Genomic DNA, 12,176 nt, shown 5'->3' with positions numbered 1-12,176 from the left:
ATGCAATTCATTCCAAACAATGATCATTAAACCTTAATGTTCAAGTTTGTTACGTGTATATTAAGGAATGTGTTCAAAATGCAGGTCTATTGATGAACATTTTTTTTTGGCAACACAGTTTTTGCATGCACATAGGTAGTACACTCGATATAATTAGAAGGGATGTATTTTTGCAACATGACTTATTATCATGCATTTGATGAGCTTTACAATTTTTGTTATTAGAGAACACTATTTGATAATTTTTTATGATATAATTATCGCATAACCTTTATGCTCATGAAGGTATTTTTTGATGATATACAACAATATCACATTACGATTTTTTGCGTCAACATAGTGGGTTCTGTTGATATAATTCAAAGGGACGTATTTTTATGGTATATGATCCCACCTTTTCATTTATTATCATGCATTTCAGTTGAAGTGATTATCATAAATCCGTTATGTTCATCCATGCATTTTATGTGTAGACTAACAATTCTTAAAAATACAGGTTCATGCTAGATCATTTGTTGTTGACGAGACCCTCTCTTAGTGATGGTACATATTCCTTTGTGCATTAATGAGATTAAATTGTGGGTCTTGTTGTATTTATTATCATGAAGATGATTCAAATGCATGTGGCTAGGACACATCTGTAGTGGATCAAATTGTCATGACAGATGATCTATTGAATCAAACATTTGACATTGATAGTCAGGTAAATAGGTTAATGTTGGGCCTTCAACATCAGCACCTACTAGTCAAAGTGGTCATCGAACTTTCACTCAAGTAACCTTGTCTATTTTTATTCATTAATGGTTTATAAAATAAAGTCAGTTAGATTCTGGCAATTGAATAACATTGTTTCATTTTCAGATGCTGACATCAGATGCACCTAATATTCTATCCACAATGGAGCATGGTGTTCTCTAGCAGTAGCATCTTTGATGCTTTTGACAGTAGTATGAGTCAGATTAATAAATTTCTAATTTGATGCTTCCCACAGGGCTTTGCAACTTCAGATTGTGAGTGTGCCCCTGTTACAAATGAATTGTACTTTAATCAACATAGATGGTTTATGATGGCTTTTTTGTAAGACTATATGGTTTTATTACATATATTGTACTTTAATTGACATATAACAATATCCAAGTGGTGGTTGGCATGAGCTTGAATATGGTAAGTTGTATGCATCTTGAAGTTGAATATGATATGTTGTATACATCTTGAAGTTGAACTTTGATTAGACTTTGTCAGCATTTGATGAATCATAAATGTCATTTTATTATTAATCTTGTGAGTGTGAGGTGTAGGAATAAATATCAATTACTTTGAAAGTCATGGATGGTTGTCCTCATATGATAACCACCAGATGGTTGTGCCTTATGAAGAAAAGTTGAACAGATAATAACTAATTGAGAACATCAATTCAAATCCATAATCTAGAGGATACTAATAACAAATATTTGTATATTAATTTTTTCTAATAATGAAACAGGTACAACTGTATTGAGATAAAATGAAGCTTTTCTCTCATATGAAGATGTCACATTGGCAAATTGGTCTTTATTATAATACACAAGAAATAAGTAAAATCAAAATGCTCTCAGCGTACAGTTTTGGACTTGAAGCATATTGCATAAATCTCAAGGCTTCAACTTGATTATCATTAAAGGTTTTTGATTGTTTACAAAATATCCCTTCATATCCCTTCATGGATGTCACATGCGTAGGGTATGACCCCGAGCGTCGAATTGAGTGGGGGGGGGGGGGCAAAGCAGGAGCATGCGTAGGGTAATTATGCCTAACTGGACATGTTAGAGCCAATGGTTCGTCATCACGATGAGCTGAACGAGAAATCGACCAGGCGACAACATTCCATTGAGTGAGATTGACGATTTTTTCGCCAACCGAAAAATTGCTGCCCTAATAAAACCGTAGGGTAACTTGAAATACCGAGATAGGCATTTGTAGGGACCCCTCTCATGGCCCCGTAGGTTCAAACAGATCATTCACAGGTGCCACAGATTCTGAGTTAGGGCCCGTCAAAGTTTGACAATTTTGAGCACTTAGGGCTCTCAAGGGATGATGCCGGTAGGGTATGACCCCGAGCGTTCGATCGAGTGGGGGGGGGGAAATAGGAGCATGCGTAGGGTAATTATGCCTAACTTGACATGTCAGAGCCGACGGTTTGTCATCACAACGAGCTGAACGAGAAATCGACCAGGCGACAACATTCCATTGAGTGAGACTGACGATTTTTTCGCCAACCTGAAAAATTACTGGCCTAATAAAACCGTTGGGCAACTTGAAATACCGAGATAGGATTTTGTAGGGACCCCTCTCGTGGCCCCGTAGGTTCAAACAGATCGTTCGCAGGTGCCACAAATTCTGAGTTAGGGCCCATCAAAGTTTGACAATTTTGAGCACTTAGGGTGCTCAAGGGACGACGCTGGTAGGGTATGAGCCCGAGTGTTCGATCGAGTGGGGGGGAAAAACAAGAGCATGTGTATGGTAATCATGCCTAACTGGACATGTCGGAGCCGATGGTTCATCATCGCGATGAGCTGAACGAGAAATTGACCAGGCGACAACATTCCATTGAGTGAGACTGACGATTTTTTCGCCAACCGAAAAATTGCTACCCTAATAAAACCGTAGGGCAAATTGAAATACCGAGATAGGCTTTTGTAGGGACCCCTCTCGTGGACCCGTAGGTTCAAATGGATCATTCGCAGGTGCCATAGATTCTGAGTTAGGGCCTGTCAAAGTTTGACAATTTTGAGCACTTAGGGCGCTCAAGGGACGACGCCGGTAGGGTATGACCCCGAGCGTTCAATCGAGTGGGGGGGAAAAATAGGAGCATGCGTAGGGTAATTATGTCTAACTGGACATGTTGGAACCAACGGTTCGTCATCGCGACGAGCTGAACGAGAAATCGACCAGGCGACAACATTCCATTGAGTGAGACTGACGATTTTTTTGCGAACCGAAAAATTGCTGCCCTAATAAAACCATAGGGCAACTTGAAATACTGAGATAGGCTTTTTTAGGGACCCCTCTCGTGGCCCCGCAGATTCAAATGGATTGTTCATAGGTGCCATAGATTTTGAGTTAAGGCTCATCAAAGTTTGACAATTTTGAGCACTTAGGGCGCTCAAGGGATGACGCCGGGTAGGGTATGACCTTGAGCATTCGATTGAGTGGGGGGGAAAAACAGGAGCATGCATAGGGTAATTATGCCTAACTGGACATGTCAGAGCTGACGGTTCGTCATTGCGACCAGTTGAACGAGAAATCAACCAGGCGACAACATTCCATTGAGTGAGATTGATGATTTTTTCACCAACCAAAAAATTGCTGCCCTAATAAAACTGTAGGGAAACTTGAAATACTGAGATAGGCTTTTGTAGGGACCCCTCTCGTGGCCCTGCAGGTTCAAATGGATCATTCGTAGTTGCCACAAATTCTGAGTTAGGGCCCATCAAAGTTTGACAATTTTGAGCACTTAGGGTGCTCAAGGGACGACACCGGTAGGGTATGACCCCAAGCGTTCGATCGAGTGGGGGGGCAAAACAGGAGCATGCGTAGGGTAATTATGCCTAATTGGACATGTCGGAGCTGATGGTTCGTCATCGTGATGAGCTGAACGAGAAATTGGCCATGCGACAACATTCCATTGAGTGAGACTGACGATTTTTCACCAACCGAAAAATTGCTGCCCTAATAAAACCATAGGGAAACTTGAAAAACCGAGATAGGATTTAGTAGGGACCCGTCTTGTGGCCCCGTAGGTTCAAATGGATCGTTCGCAGGTGCCACAGATTCTGAGTTAAGGCCTGTCAAAGTTTGACAATTTTGAGCACTTAGGGCGCTCAAGGGACAACAGCAGTAGGGTATGACCTCGAGCGTTCGATCGAGTGGGGGGGCAAAACAGGAGCATGCGTAGGGTGTTGTTCATTAAATGAATTGTATTGTTCATTGAATGAATTTTATTGTATTGTTGATTAAATGAATTGTATTGTTCATTAAATAAATTGTATTGTATTGTTCATTAAATGAATTATATTGTTCATTATAAAAACAACACTTACGATGAAATGAAATGAATTGTATTGTTCATTAAATAGCCATTATTAACCATTGTTAATTATTGGAATGAAGATTAAAGATTTCCATGATAACACCACACACAGATGAGCAACAATTTATATGATCGAATATCAACTTTTGTATATATAAAAATGTTGAATGATTACAAATGTATGTCCATACACAAATATGGCATAAACACCAACTGAAACAAAATGTATGTCTAAATACATGAATGTATGTCCATATACAAAATATACATGCCAACTAGACATGTAAGCATCCCAAAACTATCTATAACATCCTAAGCTGTTGATGGATCATCAAAATCGATCCTCTTCGCCACACTGCTTGGCTCTGAAGGATCCTGCACAAGAAAAACAAACCACGATTAATATTAGTTATATTATATAATTCACATTCGAAAAGTTAACATAAAAATGAACTATTTAATTGAACTATTCATGTTTACCTCATCTCCACATTTTCTCTTCAGCTTTGCAGGACTCTTGATGTATGTCTTCGGTAGAGGAGGTATGTTTTGAATATTTTAATAAACAACCTACATATGTTTAGAAACATGACACTGATACAAGTTAGCATATAATTGTCACTGATAATAACAAATTATATCTACTAATCAAAAAATAAAATAAACACACATCTACTCGAGGCATCTCTTCTTCTTCTTCAGGTATACTGGGTGTAGTCATCAAGGATGTGAAGCCGAGGATTCTCTGTATATATACACAACAAGTATATGAAACTATCAATCTATGTCTAGACATGTATAATCACTATAAGTTATTTAAACTATTCATTCAATCATATTTGCATTCAATTACCTTTCCCTTGTCTCCAATTGCACTACCAGATCCTAGATCACACTGCACCGCACTCGTGCTGCTTGTGCCCTACAAGAGTAAAATAAGATATACATGCAAGTTACTACATAATCTAATTAATACAAATATAAATGATGAGCATGTATGTACAATAAAATACAAACGACTAGGTGAAATAATATATGTACCGTCAAGCTATTGAGGCCAAATGAAATGGCCGACAAGGTGCCTCCTGAATCTGTCTCAACTCATCCTCGGTCATCAACTGTTAAATAGACCATGTAAATAAAAATTAGTACTTAATATTAGCTAATTTATAAATATTTAATTAAAATATAACATGAACTGTGAAAACACAAATCTTACCAATACATCATCAATGTATGATGATGGTGCCTCCTCACCTCTAGCATGTGAGGACTCCCCAGGGTATCCTCCAGTCTGTGTAATAACCTCTGGTGCATCATGCATCTCATGCACCTCGTAATCTGCATTGTCCATAGCAGGATCAACGGGCTGTCCAACTGGACCCAAGCATACATGCCCACACATGACACAACTATGTGGCACGCATATGTGTGGAGTCGAGGATGATGTGTCAGCACCACCCGATGCACCGCTACCATCAAAAGTAGGTTGAGCTACTGACGCAGCCTGAGAAACCAAAAGGCTACTCAAAGAGTGAATAGCTGATATGGTCCGTGAAGCCACCTCACAAATGATATCAGGATGCTGAACTGCAGGTGGGGGATCAATAGGAGGAGGGGGGACATATGGGCCTTGGACTACTCTGATTGCCCCAAGTCTATTTTGTGGCATACCTAAACCTACACCCTGGAAAGGTTGGATGTCAAAGTAGTTCACATGTTTCTGTAAAACAAACTCAGCATACAATTTTTTTATGAAATAGAAGGGGATATCAAGATTGTTGTTGGGTGGTTTGTCAAAAACCTTCCACCAACGATCCCAAAAGTTTTTCACAATCCCATCATTTGTGCACCATTTGATAGAAAGTTTTATTTTTTTGGGATCTACAGGCTGACCAGTACGAGGATTGACAAACAATGAGGCGATTTCGGCTTTGGATATCTCAAGATCCTTGATATCCTTATACGACAAGCCATCTGCATATTTTTCCTTTATAGAATCTTGCCACAAAAGGGCGGCATCGTGCTCCTCAGTCATGGTTTCCATACTTTTTACGATCGACGTGAGAGGATCAAACAATGGGTTTAGACAAGGGATCCTAGGATATACTTCTGCAATCCCCCTCAATTCATTCAAATTTTGTGCAATCAAATCTTGAATTGAGGGGGGGTTTGGCAAATGAGGGTTTTATTGTTGCAGTTGTGGTTGGTCAGTGTTTTCATTGTTATCTCCCATTTTTAACCTAATTGAATGTAAACAATTAAATTTAGTTAACAAATTTAAACAATTAGGTATTTGATTTTAAAAAAACCTTGTTTTCATGAAAAAAAACCATATTTTCAATGAAAAATCAAATAAACATTCACAAAATATACAAAAAATGAATGAAAATGATTCAAAACGACAAAATTCTTACCTCTAAATCAATTTTTTAGCAATTTTTTGTCAAAAAACTGGATATCGGATGGAGCGGATATCAGATTTTGACAAATTCGCGTGACTCGTGAGTTAAAAATGACTCGCGGGACTATCACTGTCTAAATATAAAAGTCTCAGAAAATCGGATATCCAATTTCAACACTTAAATTATTTTTAAATAACATATATAATATAATAATATATTATATAATATAATAATATATTATATAATATAATAATATATTATATAATATATTATTATATTATATAATACGTATTGTATTATATTATATATATTATAATATAATATAATATAATATTATATTATATTATATTATATTATATTATATTATATTATATATTATATTATATTATATTATATTATATATAATACAATATTATATTATATAATATAATATTATGTTATATTATATTATATTATAATATATAATATAATACAATATTATATAATATATAATATAATTTAATATTATATTATATAATATAATATTGTATTATATTATATATAATATAATATGTATTATATAATACGTAACATATAATATATATTTTAAATTAAAATTACAAATAAAAATCGGATATCTGATTTTATCGGATATCCGATTTTATCCGATATCCGATTTGCATAGGTAATTACTAGGCCAAGGTGTACTGACACCCAGGCCAAGCAAAAAGTCAACACGGATTTTCGCGTTTTTAGGCGAGTGAGGAAGGCTATTTTTTTCATATTGCCACTTTTTGGCCCCCCTTGATCTTGCACTAACCCACATATATATATATATTTGAAAAGTTGGATGTACTCAAATATATCTCTTTCCATTTGGTATCACCTTTTTTCTTAATTATTTATCTAAATTAGAAAATAATTATATCATCTTGACATAGACTCTTTTCTCTAGTGCAATTATTTTTTTCAAAATTTTTAAATAAATTTTAGTTTTTTTCCTTTACAAGATAATCAACCTTATATTTTAGTGTTGATGACCTACTTTCAATAAAAATAAAATATTAAATATTAAAAACTAATTAAAATATTAAAAGATGTATATATTTTAAAATTCACTTATAGATCTATAAAAGGGTATTTTTACATTTCAATTTTTTATTTTTTTTGGTAGTTAGACCCAAAGTGGTATAAAATATACATTTAGTAGACAATTCCAATTGGAAAAGTTGTGGCCCATACGTAAGATAGCTACAATGAATTTCCATAGACCATATGTTTGACTAAAATTAGTTTTTAGTTAGAATTACTTAAATTCACTTGTGGTGATAAGTTGGCCTGAAAGGTGACACAAGTTTGTGCTTTTAGCCCCTTCTGGTATGAACCACCATCTTTTCTCACTTCCTTGTCCTTGTTTTGATCTACACAATGTCCTCTTCCTTCAGAATAGCCCCCTCCTCCTTGAAGTCTTCTTCTTGAAAACCTTCCATCTCTTCCTCTTTTCTTCTACTCATGTCTTTTTATCAACTTCTCCTATGCTTTCAAGGCATATTGATAAGCTTCTTCAACACTCTGCAACTTTATTAGACTGAGTTCATCCTATATAAACATCCGCAACCCATTCAAATATCTAGCAACTTGTTCAATCTCATCATTAGTATGTCCGGATTTGATATTCAACTTGTATAATGCTTCGATATACTCCTTCACACTAGATTTCTTCTGCTTCAGGTTCTACAACTTCTGGAATAGATTTAGTTGATAATCAATAGGCATAAATTTTTATTTCAACTTGTTGACCATCCGCTCCAAGATTTGATCTTCTCTTTACCTCTTCTCTATTTATCAACCTGCAAATGTTCCCACCAAAGAGATGCATGTCCTTTCAACTTAGAGTAAGCATATCTTACCTTCTTATCCTTAGCGGTGCCTTCAAAATCAAAATACTTTTCCATCTCACTGATCCAATCCAACAATTCATTCGAATCCAACTTGCAATCATAATCTGGTGGGGTAAAATGTAATTTGGTATTTTCTCTTGATAATGCTCTTATGAACCTCTCTTCATCTGAATCGTTCACCAATGGCTTTTCTCCTTGTTCTCTAGCTACTTCTTCTTCTTCATCATCACTCACATCTTCAATAAGTCGACCTCTTCTTTGGGCCATTTCAATAGATTCTAATCAGGCTGCAATTCCTTTCAACATTTCCATCATAGTAGGGTCTGCATTTCCATGTGCTCCACCACCTCTAACATTTCCTTTTCGTGCCATCTTCATTCCAGTCCTCTACATCTGCATGTTGATTCCTCAATAAGCCACCCTATAATAAAATCTTACAGGACTCTGCAATCTCTAGAATAAAAATTCCCTCTAATACCGCTTGGTGCAATCAAGATAGGAGGGTCCTCAAAGAGAATAGTTCAGACCATTCAACAAGAGTTACACAATAGAAACAACACAATGTGATGGAGGGAATGCATAATAGACTTTATTATATCATGAAAATCAATTACAAACTGATGGCAACATGTGGGCTTACAAGATTTGGCACATAGGCCTGCTCACATACATGCTCAAATACAATATCCAGGCTCAAGAAAGAATGTGATCCAACTCCGAACCTCCTGACCTTCGAATTTATCTTCTATGTTCTCATTGATGCTTCTACATGCTTAATTACATTGATTTATATGATCAAGGATTCTTTGTGTTGGCCCAAAATGCAACAAAAGCCAATGAACAAGATGAAACGTGTAAAACAACCAAGTCGGCCTCCGCCAAAGAGATCCTTCCGAAAAATTCATAGAATGAAGTGCGGATCTAAGGGAAGGTTGTCCACAAGACAAAAAATGTTGGAAACAATGAACTGATGGTCTACAAGCTACGAAAAAATGATCCACAAGATTCACCAATAGCAAATAGGTCCAAGCGGTTCTAGTGCTCCAAGCCAGAAAACTGTCTCAGATTCCGAAAGTGATAACTTGCCAAAAAATGATCCATACATCGTGTAAACTTGGGATAAGGTAGATGAACATGTCTACAAACAAAATCTAGCTTCGTAAGATCCAGTGAGCAAAAGCAAAGAAACATAGAAAGAAATGTTGAAACTGCAAAACAAGAAACAAACTGAAAAAAAAATGTTTTTAGTTGATGCAAGATTGTCAAGAACCAAGGATGCTCCTGCATCACATTAACAACTTCAATGGTGCCTACACTCAAGACAAAGATTGGATAATAAATTAGAAAAAAATGTAGATACTAATCTTCCTGGTAGATAAATGAGTGGATTTTCTAACACTTTAAGATTGCTAGTAACATGATATTTCATTTGATTTTAGTGCCAATTCACATGATGTTATGCCCAACCACATGTTTCTTCCTCGAAGTACCAATTTCTAAGGTTTAGATCTTAACGCTAGTAGATTTCCCTTTTCTTTTGTTCTACAACGACTGTCTCAATGGCATTCTCTGATTTTTTGTTAATGAGATTGTGACAAACAACAATAGATCCCTTTTTAGAATTATTATCTTTGGCAGAAGTGTTGCCTTCAACAGCACGTTTGGACGAAAATTTCAAAGTCAAAATTACGTTTATAAAAAGAAAAACATAGCGAACTTGTCTTCTAAGTTGTATAAAATATATAAAATAACAACTTCAATTAACAAACGAAAAACTTTCATTGTCCATAGGGATTGGATTGATTCTCTTTCGATTTCTCAATATTTTTTAGTATAACGAAAGATTCATCTTTTGCCTATAAGTGAATTTTCCATAACCATTATGGAATGCAGGAGGTTGAAAAGATCACTGGTCAAAGGTTTTCTCATTCTTTATATGTTGGGCGATTTTCCATTGTTAGTCAACTACAGTCTGAAAGTAAGGAGAAGTAATGGAGTGCAGCATGTGTGGAGATGTGGGCTTCCAAATCTATTTCTTCCAATGCACAAAATGTCTATGGCGTTTTCAGCACCAGTAAGCTCAAAATTTATCTTCTCTTTCTACTTTTGGAGACAATTTTCTTGTAGAACATTCTGGTTTAAAACAAATTGCAGGTTTTCATTGATATAATTCATGAAATACAGTTATTTTAGTGCCATGAATTGATCATATGCCCATTTTTTGTTTCAGGTATTGCAGTAGAGCATATTTTGAGAATGTTTCAGCAGAGAATAGGTGTAATTTGTGTGATTGGTGCTACAATATTGAAGAGAAATCTGGGTCTGATATTAAGTCTATCAGTAGGGAACCTGTTGAAAGAGTGAGAAATTGTGTTGGGTTTGGAAAATGTTTCAAACTTACCCACAATGGAAAAGTAAAAAAGGAAATGAAAAAATGTTGTGCTGACATTAATGGGCAGATGCCCAAAAAGATGAAGAAGCAGAAGAAATCTGGTTTGATTTACAGTTATAGAAGAGCTAGGAGGAGATATAAACTTCTTAATGAAATCATCTGTTGATTGTAATGGATTTCAATTCAGGGAAGTTACTTTTCAGAAAGAAATGTCCAAAACAACTTTTTTTGTTTATGAATATTTTGCCAGACCTAATTTGGACTTGAGTCTTAAGGCTATTCTGAAGTATTATGAATATTCAATTCTGTGAAAAGTATATAAGAAAACCAAGATTTTGAATATATAAATATCAATGATAATTATGTCCCTGAGGTATTAATGCATAGTCGCTATCGGATTAGGAGGAGCATGGAACATTTTTCCTTAGCTATTAAATTAGAAGGAACACAATTTTTACTTTTTCGCATTTGGTTAAGTATACCATTCCAGAAATACCAATTGAGGTTGACTCTTCAACCTGAACGAAAATGATTTATTACTTGGTGGGTGGGCTTTCAATGTCTTAATCAAACAATACAAATATCAATTAATTTTTATTTTTTTCACATAAATTTAGTTAATGAATTTGTGGTAATGGAAGTTGTATACTTTGAGATGGGAGGGTTGCAAAATCATTTGTAACACATAAGGAAGTAGAACAAGAGTTTTAGTAAAGACACAAAAGTTTCATTATTGTAATTTAATGGGTTTACTATTGTATTGTTAAACTTTTCAATCTTCTTTAAGAGCTCAATTATAGAGCTAAGTTCAAAGTATTGTAATTTAATGGCTTTACTATTGTATTGTTAAACTTTTCAATCTTGTTTAAGATATCAATTATAGAGATAAGTTCAAAGTAATTATATCATGAAAATAAAGTTTATTGTAAAGAATAAAAGTCATATATGTCTCATAAAACATACAATAAATTCAATGATCTAACTATACAATAATACAAAGAAAAATGAAATATATATATATATATATATATATATACTTTGAAAACACATAATATCAAATTGTAAAGGTTAAAAGCATATTCTAGGATCCATCAACATTTAGATAACACAAAAGATTAGACCAATTCAATAATATTATGGTTGTGTGAACAACCAATACAAATCCTTGATTTAAGACACAAATAAAAGAAATGCAAAAGATCTCTTTTTATTTTAATTTCATCTAATAGAAAAATAAAAGACACATTGATAGGAGCTAGAGAGAGTTCAGAGGCCCATAACAGGTTAACAATTTACTAGCACTACTTTGATAAGGATAACATGATCATAAGCAACCAATCCCAACAACGTTTAAAACACTCAATAGATGGTTTAGACAATAACAAAACTGAATAGATGGTTTAGGCAATAGCTTCACTACTCTATTTGGA

This window comes from Cryptomeria japonica, chromosome 11 (genome assembly GCF_030272615.1).
Source record: "Cryptomeria japonica chromosome 11, Sugi_1.0, whole genome shotgun sequence".
Taxonomy (NCBI): Eukaryota; Viridiplantae; Streptophyta; class Pinopsida; order Cupressales; family Cupressaceae; genus Cryptomeria; species Cryptomeria japonica.
Note: the sequence above shows the minus strand (reverse complement) of the source record.